The sequence below is a fragment of the Triturus cristatus genome, chromosome 12 (assembly GCF_964204655.1).
Source record: "Triturus cristatus chromosome 12, aTriCri1.1, whole genome shotgun sequence".
NCBI lineage: Eukaryota > Metazoa > Chordata > Amphibia > Caudata > Salamandridae > Triturus > Triturus cristatus.
This window is the reverse complement of record NC_140595.1, coordinates 717,852,136-717,863,472: the sequence shown is the minus strand read 5'-3', so window position 1 is coordinate 717,863,472 and position 11,337 is coordinate 717,852,136. Positions and strand designations below refer to the sequence as shown.

The 11,337-nt window shown below is 56.2% G+C and overlaps 2 non-coding genes across 2 annotated transcripts; both read right to left on the bottom strand.

The window, feature by feature from the left end:
• Positions 1-9,189: 9,189 nt before the first annotated feature.
• Positions 9,190-9,260, bottom strand: TRNAG-GCC (transfer RNA glycine (anticodon GCC)). The gene has a single exon. It is a non-coding gene; the product is annotated as a tRNA-Gly (tRNA).
• A 1,598-nt stretch (positions 9,261-10,858) lies between these two features.
• Positions 10,859-10,930, bottom strand: TRNAH-GUG (transfer RNA histidin (anticodon GUG)). Its single transcript has one exon. It is a non-coding gene; the product is annotated as a tRNA-His (tRNA).
• Between the last annotated feature and the right edge of the window lie 407 nt (positions 10,931-11,337).

The window sequence follows — 11,337 nt, the reverse complement described above, 5'->3', positions numbered from 1 at the left end:
CGTGTCCAGGCTGGTGCGGCGCGCAGGAGACAGAGGAGGAACTGGGCGAGAGGGCCACCTAAGTAGGGGGGTAAGCCGCGCCCCCCGCCCCCCCTGGCCCGCCTCCAGCTCCACACGATAGGGGGTCCTACCCAAGTGGGCGTAGGCCTCGCGCGCGAGGCAGCAAAGGGGGAAGGCTCCGACGGGCGGCCACTAGAATGCTGCCCTGCTGATGTCCCACTGCTTGGGACGCGGGCAGCGGCATAGTGACCACACCGTCATCCGCTTCAGTCAACACGCATACACAGACATCACCCAAAGATTACACTGACACTTTATTTGTGGGTGAAGAACTGCTGCAGGTTTATTTCATACAACACAGTATGATAATAAAATTGGGTTATCTTACGGGCGATCCAGGGCAGGCAGCCCCTTGCTGCTCCGCCCGCCTGGTGAGCCAGCACACACGGTGGGTCGATGCCCGGCAGTGTGGCACATAAATATTTGCAGATCATCCACTGGGTCACGTGATCTGCCTCCTACTCCCGCCCCTTCCGACAGGGGCGGAGCGTGTTGTGGCCACCCCCGGTTGGTCAGGCCCCCCAACCGCCCGAAGGACTAACGGGGCGCCGTCGCGGTCTTCCCAGAACCCCCTTCGGCTCCTGGACCTTGGCTCGGGCACCCTTACTGTGCCGGAAAAGGGGTACCCTTACTGTACCGCCTGTCGCAGAGGTACCCTTACTGTACCAGTCTGCATCCAGATCGCCCTGTAACTCCGCCACAGCTCTGGGGAGGCTACCGTCGCTGCCAGAGCCCCCCTCTCCTAACAAGTGCTACTGATGTCCCTTGCTAGCCAATGCCTCTTGTACATCAAGCAGGAACATGTCCATACCTACCCTGGACAGGTGCACCCCGTCAGCCTCATAATACCCTTCAACCTTCTCTTGGATCAAAGCATGTCTGATGAAGCCCATGCCCCTGCGCTCCAAGAATTTCTGCATGGACCTATTAAGCCTCCTACGGGACCGCTCTACCGCCGCCGGGGACCTAGTCCCTCTCCAAACCCTGCGGGGGACGATTTCAGACCACCAAACCTCGCATGACCCCACGGCTTGGCTGATGGCCTGTAAGTCAGATTGCATTGACAGTAGCAGAGCCCTCCTCCCCCTGGCAACCAGGTCATTACCCCCCAAGTGCAAGATGATAACAGTGGGCTGGACCCCTGCAACTGCCAGGCGCTGCTCAATCATGCCGCGAGCTTCACTCCATTTCATGCCCGGGGAACCCAACCACACAAGCTGTGTAGTGGCAAAGTTCTGCGACCAGTTCCTGTGGGCTGCCCAGCGTTCCATCCTCGAGATGTAGGAATGGCCTACCAACCATACCCGGGGACCTGCCAATAAAGCGATGAAACGGCTTTTAAGCGTATCTTTATTGCACACACAAAACGATGCGTTCATGACAATGGACCAAAACAAAACTTGGAGCGGGAACAATGCTCCGGGTTGTGCCACAGCATTACGGACGGACATACTTCTTGAAACAGTCCGATTCCCAGCGGCCTACCCCTTTTACTCCCTCTGGGCCCAAGCCGGCCTTGGCCGCGGAAGTAGCAGCACCAATCCTAAAGGAGTGCGAGGAAAACCTGCGCCCGCACCCCGCTAGACCGGCTCTTGCCAGTGAAGCTCCTAGTAGACGCTCAAACTGAAATTTAGTGAGGGGGGACCCGTCCGCGTGAATCAGAAAGGGACCAGGAGATTCTGGACGCAAAGCAAGGTATTCCCTGACCCAGTGAACCGGGCAGTACCTGTTATCCCCTAGGGTCTGTAACACCACTGTCTTCCCCTTCCCCAACTGGTCTGTTTTGGATCTGCGGATACGTAGCACCAGTGCTGTGTTGAGGGTCACATCCGCAATCCCCAGCGCGCAATCAGACAGGTCTTTCTTAGATTTGGCCACCAACTCGCTGACCCTGAAAGCGCCAAAGAATGCCAGGCAGAAGGCTGTGGAAAACAAGCTGGCCTCAAACGGTGAGAAAGTCACCAGGGGCAACACATCTAGGAGGAGTTGGAGGTCTCTGTATTCAATCGAATGGGTGCCCTAGTGTCCGGTAGTCTGACCTCCTCCCTGGCCCAGCCCTTCAGGGCCGCCCTGATCTTGGATGATCCCGCGGGGTCGCCCCTACCATCTAGCTTAGCATCGTGGCGCACCGCTGCCAAGTGACCGCTGACCCAGGAGTGCGATCTGCCGGTCTCCTTGGCCCATACCACAAAGGCCTCCACTTGATCTTCCGCCCCTAAGGCTGAGGCACCCAGCGCCTCTCTCACAACTCTGAAAGTCGCTAGCTGCGAGTCGTATTTCCGCCGTGTCGCCGGCGCCAGGGACCTCTCCCCCATCTTCCTCAGTCTTTCTCCCACTGAAGCAAGCGCCAGAGGTGGTCCGGGAATGGTGTCATCTCCGCCCTCGCCCGCGGCCAGGCCTCCCGGAACCGGAGCCACTGAAAGCGAGAAAGAGCATCAGCTGCCACATTCCGTACCCCCGCGATGTGCCGTGCCCTACACTCGACATTGCTGCGCAGGCCCTCCCTGACTAATTCCCTCAGTAGGCTCAGGACCAGCGGGCAAGAGGCAATCAGGCCGTTGATGGCGTGGACAACCGCCATGTTGTCCGACCAGAAGACAACCTTCCTATTGCTCAGAGCCGCCCGCCAGAGGTGCAGTGCTACCACAATTGGGAAGAGCTCCAACACTGCCACATTCTGCGTCACCTTCTTCTTACGCCAAGCATTGGGCCATCGCATCGCGCACCATTCGTCCCCCAGAATCACACCAAAACCTTCCCTTCCAGACGCATCCGAAAACAAGCAGAGCTCCTGACTGGCTATCCAAGGGGCCCTCCAGATCACCGTCCCGTTAAAGTCCCTAAGGAATTCCGCCCACATGGCGAGATCAGCCTTCAAACCTGCGGTCAATCTTACAAAGTGGTGCTTCAGGGTCACCTTTGCCGTGGCCCCTGCCAGTCTCCTTGAAAACACTCTGCCAGCTGGGATCACTCTCGCTGCAAACTTCAATTTGCCAATCAAGCTCTGGACAGCCCCGAGGGTCGCTTTGTCCTTGCCCAACAGCGCCTGGATGTCCTGTAACAAGCCCAGTACCTTCTCGGCGGGGAGCCTCGACTCGCCCTTTACCGTGTCCAGCTCCACTCCGAGGAAGGTCAGTACCTGCGCAGGGCCCTCGGTCTTACCTGGGGCAAGGGGAACACCCAGAAACTCTGCCAGCTCTTCAAACCGACTCAGACCCACTGCACACTCATCGGACCCACTCGCACCAAAAAATAGGAAGTCATCCAGATAGTGGGTCACCTGCGTGATCCCGTGTAGTTCCCCCAAGGCCCACTGAAGGAACGAACTGAAGGCTTCGAAGTAGGCGCAGGAGACGGCACAGCCCATCGGCATGCAGCGATCATAAAAGAACTGCCCTGCCCACTTGAAGCCTAGCAGATGTTGACTAGCTGGATGAACCGGCAGCAGGCGGAATGCGGATTCAATGTCCGCCTTCGCAAGCCACGCCCCCTGCCCCACTCTCCTGACCATGTCAATGGCCATGTCCAGGGAGCAGTACACTACAGAACAAAGACCCTCGTCCAGCCAGTGGTTCACCGAATTTCCTTCAGGGTAGGACAAGTGGTGGATCAAACGGTAGGTGCCCGGTTGTTTTTTCGGCACCACCCCCAGAGGAGACACTAAAAAGTTGTCCAGGGGCGGGCCGCTGAAAGGACCCGCTATCCTACCCGCTAACAACTCTTTCCCAACCTTTTGGTCCACCACTCCGGGCAAATCCCTAGCCGATTTAAGGTTCCTTGCATCTCTAGACTCCAACGGCCCATTGTAGGGAATCCTGAACCCATCGATAAACCCCCCCGCCAGGAGCGGTCTGTCCCTGAGCAGGGGATACCTCCTAATGAGTGGAAGGATATTTCCCAGGATGATGGGTGAAGGACCTTTGACAGGGGCCATAGCGCTCTGTGGTGAGCCTTGGAAAGCGGGGTGCATGACTGGTGTGGGAGGGAGGGGTGCTGACGGGGAGGGAGGGGGCCCGGGTGTGGTCTCAGATTCGGGCGTCATTCCTGGTCGCTGCTGTGGGCTGCGGGGCGCTCTGGCTGGAGGAGCAGGAAGAAGCGGGGTGCTGCGCGCCGCACTTGCTGCAGCTGTGTGTGAACTTGCATGACCTGCCCCAGGTGCAATTGCCCCCATTGTAAAGGCGGCACGTCCCAGAATTGAATCTCTTGCCCTGCCGCTGGCCCCGCCCCCTGCCACCCCGAAAAGGCTGCCTAAAGGAGCGCTTGGGGAAGTAGTCTTTCCTTTTGTCAGCTGCCTCACCCTGCCCTTTATATCCCTGGTCCTTCTTCTCCCTGGTGGGGCGGCACATGTGTTCTACCCAAAGCTGAATTTCTTTCTGGTCCCACCCCAGGTCTGGGCATATGGCCATTCTTTTCCTGAAATCTTGGTCATAGTAGAACCACCCCGAGAGCCTCGCCTCCTCTTGTATGGTGCTGGCGTACTGCATTAGGGCCTCACTCTGATCGGGGAATTTCTGTACTATAACCGCTGCCAATATATTGAATGCGGATGTCCAGTTTTCGATGGTCTTGTCCGGCCACCGCTGGTACCTGACCCTCTCCTCCTCCTTGCGGCCCATCTTCCTCGTGTCCACCCCAGCTGACCCATGCATAAGTAATGTCAGGATGTCTATATATTCCCTCCTCCAGATCCCTTCTTTTGCGGCCTGCGGCACCAACCACGCCAGGGAGCAGCGGCCCGATGCCAGCGGTGCTTGGGTAACTAGGGGCTTCGGGACCTGGGTTACACCCTCCCCTCCGGACGCCGCCACAACTGTAGATGCAACGGGCGCAGGCTCCGCGGCAGCGGGGTTGGGTGGTATGGTAACCGCCTGTGCGGGCGGGGGGGGTGCCGCCGCGCCGGCCGGGGGGGTGCTTGCCGCCATGCTTGTGGAAGGGCCGGCCTCCCCTGGTGTTAACAACCCCAACGCTCCCCCCCGCTCACCATTGCTTCGTTCAGTGGTTGTGCTCTGCCCAGCCCAAACTTGTAGGACGGGCGCCTGAGCCAGTGAGAGGGCCGGGGCTGGTGGTGCGGCCAGCGCATCGAGGCGGCTCTGAAAAACAGACATGAGGCCAAGCATCTGGTCCATGGCTTTACCCATCTGGGCCAAGTCAGTTAGTCCTGTGGCAGAATCGTGTAGCGGTGTTGTTGCGACCACCGGGAGGCCGGAGTGTGGTGCGGTCGCCTGCCGTTTCCTGGCCGGCTGGGCCTCCGGCATGTCTTTTGATGTGGGCTTGCGCACCCGGGTGGACCTCCAGGGCTCAGACCCGGATAAGCCTGGGGCGCCCTCGGGGGGGGGGGGGGTTACGACACCGCCCGAATCCTCCGCCCTGCGACCCTCCAGAAAACCTTGGGCCCAAGCCGTGCCCTTCTCTCGGGCAAACGCCATAAAGTCCGCCCAAACCCCTTCCTGTGGTGCGCTCGACTGCGTCTCCTCGACCGACGTGTCTTGGGAGAACAGTGGACCCGGTGTCCCGATGTTCTCCATGGCGATGCTCCGACAGTACAGCTATGTGCGTCCCTTAGCGCCTTCGCCTCCGGTCCTAGCCCTATACTCGCGGGCGCTCCCTCACCGATCTGTAATTGGAAAAGGAACGGTGATTAGTACAATGGCAAGCGTCAGGCGTACACACAGCAACGTAGCAGCTACATGGATAGGCCTCCAGCCCTGGAAGGAGATGAAGTAGTTAACCCTAAACCCCTTTTGCACGCACCCAGTACGCCGGCTTGCCCTGGCGGGGACAGTCCTGCATGTGCTTCCCCCCGCCCCTGTGGTCACCTCTGCTTGCCTCACCGGACTGCACCGCGTGTGACACTTGATGGCCCGCCCCCCCGCTAGGAGACAATTCCGGCAGGGATGGGTGGAACCAGGCCTAGCGCCTTGGACCCTACCACACAATAGAAGGGGGGTGCAGATTGCCACTCTCTGACATGTCGACAGCGTTCATGGGACTCGAACCCCTGCCCTATGAGCGCCACCAGAACCAGCGCTCACTGCAACCCAGTGTACACCCTTGTCGGTGCCCTATGTAATTTATCAGCAACCTGTATGGCTGTGTACATTAAGTGCCAATAGAACGTGAAAGTGCGCCCGTAGGCCAAGACAGTGTGCCACCGCGCCATGGTTATTGTGTATTTCTTTGTGCATCCCCCACTGCAACTGCCGGGTGCATTATGCCGCTGTCCCCCCCCCCGCTGTGCACGCCGGGCCCTCCATGCCGAACTCTGGGAGAAACGAAACCCGCCCCGAGCACGACATCCCGGCCAGCGCGATGAGGCAGTCCTTAACTCGCGCGCGTCTCGCCCCCCCATCAGCCGAGGCACTGCCGGGCGGGGAGGCCGGGGCCGCGGGGCCGAGCAGGCGGGGTGGGGTGTGGGGGGGGGGGGACGGGGTGCCGGCCGGATCGAATTATCTAGACCCAGCCCCGCAGCCCCTACCTGATGAGGCTATGCCTGCCCTGCCTTTCAGGATTCTGCAGGCGGGTACGGGTCCACCTCCCAACCTGCCGGCCGGAAGCATGAAACTGGGGACACGAGTGCCGGACCCGGGGCCAACCTGATTTTGCGAAAATTGCCCTGCTGCCATGAGGTACTGCTGGGTGGCTGAACGCGTTACCTGCCCCGGTCACAATAATATATATATTCAATTTACGGAGTTTTACATAGCGTTAACTCGCCCCGACCCGAATCGAGTCTAAGAGCGCTTTACACAGCACCAGTTGCGTTACATGAGGACACATTCATTTCTGTTAGGCGCGGGGGGATGAAGTGATTTGCCCAGAATCACAGGATGTTGAGCGTCATTGCCGAGACTCGAACCCGGTTCGCCAGATTCGAGGGCGACCGCCTCAGCCGTTAGGCCAACTGCTCTCGCCCGAAAACCGAGGCCCTGCGCGATCCATTCACTCTCATCCTACCTCCCCACCGCGACGTTTGACCCCAAATTCCGCCACGCCTTCGCCGGTGCCCCGCCCGCTCCCCACATTCGCTCTACTCGCAATGTTAATAACCGGGTGGGCACTACACTCAAAATTGGGAAGGTGGTCATAGAACCCCGCACTACATGCGCCCAGTAACCGTACTCAGTGGTCCACGCTACCCGAACCAACCACTGCTAGAATTTAGTAATGCTCTCGGCCACGTCAGGCGCCAACCGCACAAGGCCGCTCCGACTCTGCTCAACGGTGCCTACTCCCTCTCCCTGGTCCCCCGCTCGGGAATCGGCCGCACCGTGTAAGGGCAGGGATGCCAGGGGGGCGACCCCGAGGCCTAAATAATGAAATCACAATTAAATACACGCTAAGGATCGAACCCCGTTTTTCCGCCCCAAAGGCAGCAGCGTTATTTGTTGAGCCCCTCCTCGCACTGTCAAGCGCTCAACCCCGAGCTCCAGCCCCTGCGGGTGTTAAGTTGGGCAAATTGCTGCATACGGCCCCCGCCGCTCACACCCCACGCTAACTAGGGCCAGTCGGGTCTCTCTATGCCGCAATTCTACATCTGTTCGCGCCAGCCCGTACATCGTGCTTGGCCCGCCTGCGTTCTGGGAGCGTTCCAAAGCGCGCCACGATACATTCATGCTTTCCCGCCATGATGCCCCGCGCATGCCAAGGGGCGGAGGGAGGCAGCACCCTCACCGTCGCCGGGCGACGCGACACGCACGACGACACCGGGGCCACGTGTCCAGGCCCGGCCGCTACACTCACAACATTCTGCATACCCCGGTCCCAGAGTGGCCCTCCACTCGCTCTGCCACCCCGCAATCGCGCCACGACACCTAACCCATCCCCGTATTGCCCGCAGGGACACGGGCCACTGCTTGCGCCCCCCACACCCATGGCCATCCGGGCCACAGGGCCCCGTCAACCTGGTCATGCCCAGGGACAGGGCCGGGGTGGGAGAGGTTAGCAAGACTCACCGGCGTAGAAGATCTCCCGGAAGGCACGACGACGCGGTGGCGGGGGGGGGCTTCCGATCCGAGTACCGACGAAAACGCGTGTCCAGGCTGGTGCGGCGCGCAGGAGACAGAGGAGGAACTGGGCGAGAGGGCCACCTAAGTAGGGGGGTAAGCCGCGCCCCCCGCCCCCCCTGGCCCGCCTCCAGCTCCACACGATAGGGGGTCCTACCCAAGTGGGCGTAGGCCTCGCGCGCGAGGCAGCAAAGGGGGAAGGCTCCGACGGGCGGCCACTAGAATGCTGCCCTGCTGATGTCCCACTGCTTGGGACGCGGGCAGCGGCATTCCCACCCTGTGTGCTCCTCTGTATTCTCCACCTGAGTCGTGGCAGACTAGAGGTGCTCCTGGAGAACCATGATTTCCACAGATCTCTGTGCTGACTCTTATAGGGTTTTGTAAATCGTCAATCACCAAGACGGACAAATCCTGATGTTTATTAAGCCTCAGAGTGGGAGGGTCAAAGTGTCACCTCAAGAAGGCAGAGGAAACAGAGGCAAAGGATGGGAAATAGCGAGATTGGGAGGAAGAAAGAGGTAAAAAAGCGAGAAAGAAATAAGAAACTAGATGGAGAGCGAGAGAAAGATGGACACAGAGAGTGAAAGAGAACGGCGGAGAGAGAGAGCAGGGAAGAGGTGACGAGAGACTCGATGAAAGAGAGAGACAGATAGAGGTATTGCCAAAGAGACTGGGAAAAAGACGGGCAGAGGTCTAGAGCGAGAAAACAAGAAACGGGGACAGGTGTAAAGGGACAGCTAGTAAATAGACAGACAGAAAACAAAATATAGATGAGTTTTATTAAGAGTGATCATGTGTGGGCGGGGTGGGGGAGTGTGGCCCGGGATGCTCAGCACATGATGGCCATATCTCTCGGTAGCTCAGTGCCTTGGGTCCTCTGTAAAGTGTCTGAGCACTGTTACCGAAACATCACTTTTCTACATACAGCTAACTCCTGTACGTGGCATTAACTGTGGCATTTCGGAAATGGCCCCGAAAACGACTTTGAAGAAATTGTGTAATGCAAGTAGTAAATCTTTCTAAGAAACGTAAGTCTAAATATATAGTTCACATTAATATTTAAATTGTAAGGCAATTCATAACACACACATATTATCAAATAAATATACAAACAAAAAAACATACTTGCATTGGCCGGGAATCGAACCCGGGCCTCCCGCGTGGCAGGCGAGAATTCTACCACTGAACCACCAATACTTTGATGCTCAGGACGGCTCGGGATATCTATATTTGGGTTCTTTCAGCCACAGGCAGTACATACATTTGTAGATGGTTATATATTTTCTATGCTCAGACCTGAGCCAAGCATGAAACTAAAAACAGCAGAGCCCATATATAATGCAGCACCATGCTTCATATGAAGAGAGCAGACAGGAAACTCACAGTATTTTATAAAGTTTTACACATGAACCTGCAATTCTTCATGCTACATGTGCACGTCAGAGTGCACAATCAGATGATGCTCGCCTGTTGCACTCGCCGAAACATTATATGTAAAGCACCAAAGCTGTACACAATCCCAACAGAAAGAAACAAAGGTGACACACAGCAGGTAATGCGTTCCTAGGTTTGTGCATCACTTACGGTGTGCTTGCAAAATCTCCTGTGTTTAAAAAAAATCTTGAAAGGGCTTAGAGCTCGCCCATTATTTACCTTTGCTTGGCATCAGCTGGCTCCCATCTCACTCTTGTTTCCTTACTTCTTATTGGTCAGCTCCTACTCCTCACCTCCGTCTTCCTCCTACGCTTCCAGTCTTCACCCTGCTGTGGAGCTTGAAACAAGTGCTGCTTCCGGTGGCCGGTGTCCTTCCACTGAAGACTCCTGCAGCTACTCTTTTTTGCTTTTCAGTCAATCTTCTTCACCCCCCACCTACCACCCGGGTCAGTGCTGACCACGTCATATTCCTTTCATTTTTTTTTTCTTTAAGCCATGTTGTGCAACATGTAAAAAACATTGACAAACCCAATAGATTTTACATAGGTGAAGCCTATTGGCTTTGCCAAAGCTTGTTTTGTACTTTGAACAGAGAAGAGTTCACACACACTGGCGAATTATCCATCTGTGAGAAGAGGCACAGATGCAGGCAGCAGACTGGGGTACATTATTACCTGAAATGCGCGTTACTATGATGACTGAAGGTACAATATGCAGGGATGCTTTTGACCGGTTCCGCTGGCTCGCTGAGGTTACTTAACCTCCATGCATGGAATTTAGTGCCTACGTCAGAATTAGATCTGGCTTGAGCTGGGACTCACGCAGCATCATTAGCGGCTGGCATCCACGGAGAGTGGTAGGGCGGGGAAGTGGGGGGTGAGTAGTGCACTATTGCACAAATAAAAAAATAATAAAACATAAAAAATAGTAATACTTACCTGACAGGCATCCTTCTCGCAGCACGTCCTCCTGCTGCTGCCGTCCGGTGTTCAGACAGACCCCAGCCGCCTGCATTCATCAATCCCGGGGCTCTTTCACCAGCGTAAGAGAGGTGCTCATCGCACACCATTAATAAAACAACATTGCAGAAAACGTACTTTAAAGCAACCGAATTTTCCTGAGTCCGATAAAAAAATCGAAAAACTTTTTTTTGCTGTTTTGGACAAGAATAAACGATGGTATATAACAGTATATAAAAAGCAAAGTATTCTGAACGACTTCTGTTTGTAAAACGTGATCGTTTTACTGATTGGAGAGTGCGAGACTACTGGATAAGAACTATTAAAATCAGCAATTTATTGCCATATTCCAAATGTATAAATAAAAACATCGCCCAACTGCCGTGACATTGCCACCCGCAATGCCGTGACTCGGAGTCGAACCGAGGTTGCTGCGGCCACAACGCAGAGTACTAACCACTATACGATCACGGCGAGCTACTTGGGCTCTGACGTCAAGCTGTGTTGATGCTCCAATAGCTTTAATACTGTCATTCGCTATGTGGTGTATGTGGTTATAAGTTGAAGCGCTGGTATTTCACCTTCGCTTCCATTAGCCTGTTCCCACGTCCGTACAGAATCATATCAGACACAACTCTTCCACCATTTTTTGGGGAGTCCTGACACACCATGATTGCACCTGTTCAGTGTGTCGGATGCGGTTCTAAAATGACAGACCAGTGCATGTTGCTGCTGTTCACAGAGCAATAAACACGACCTCCCGCAGCACATCACGGGCAGAGGAAGGAAGGAAGCGGATTATATAGAAAGCGAAACTTCAGGACTAGAAGACCACAAACCTATCACTGTTCGAGTTTTAGATAACAGGTTCACATCCTCTG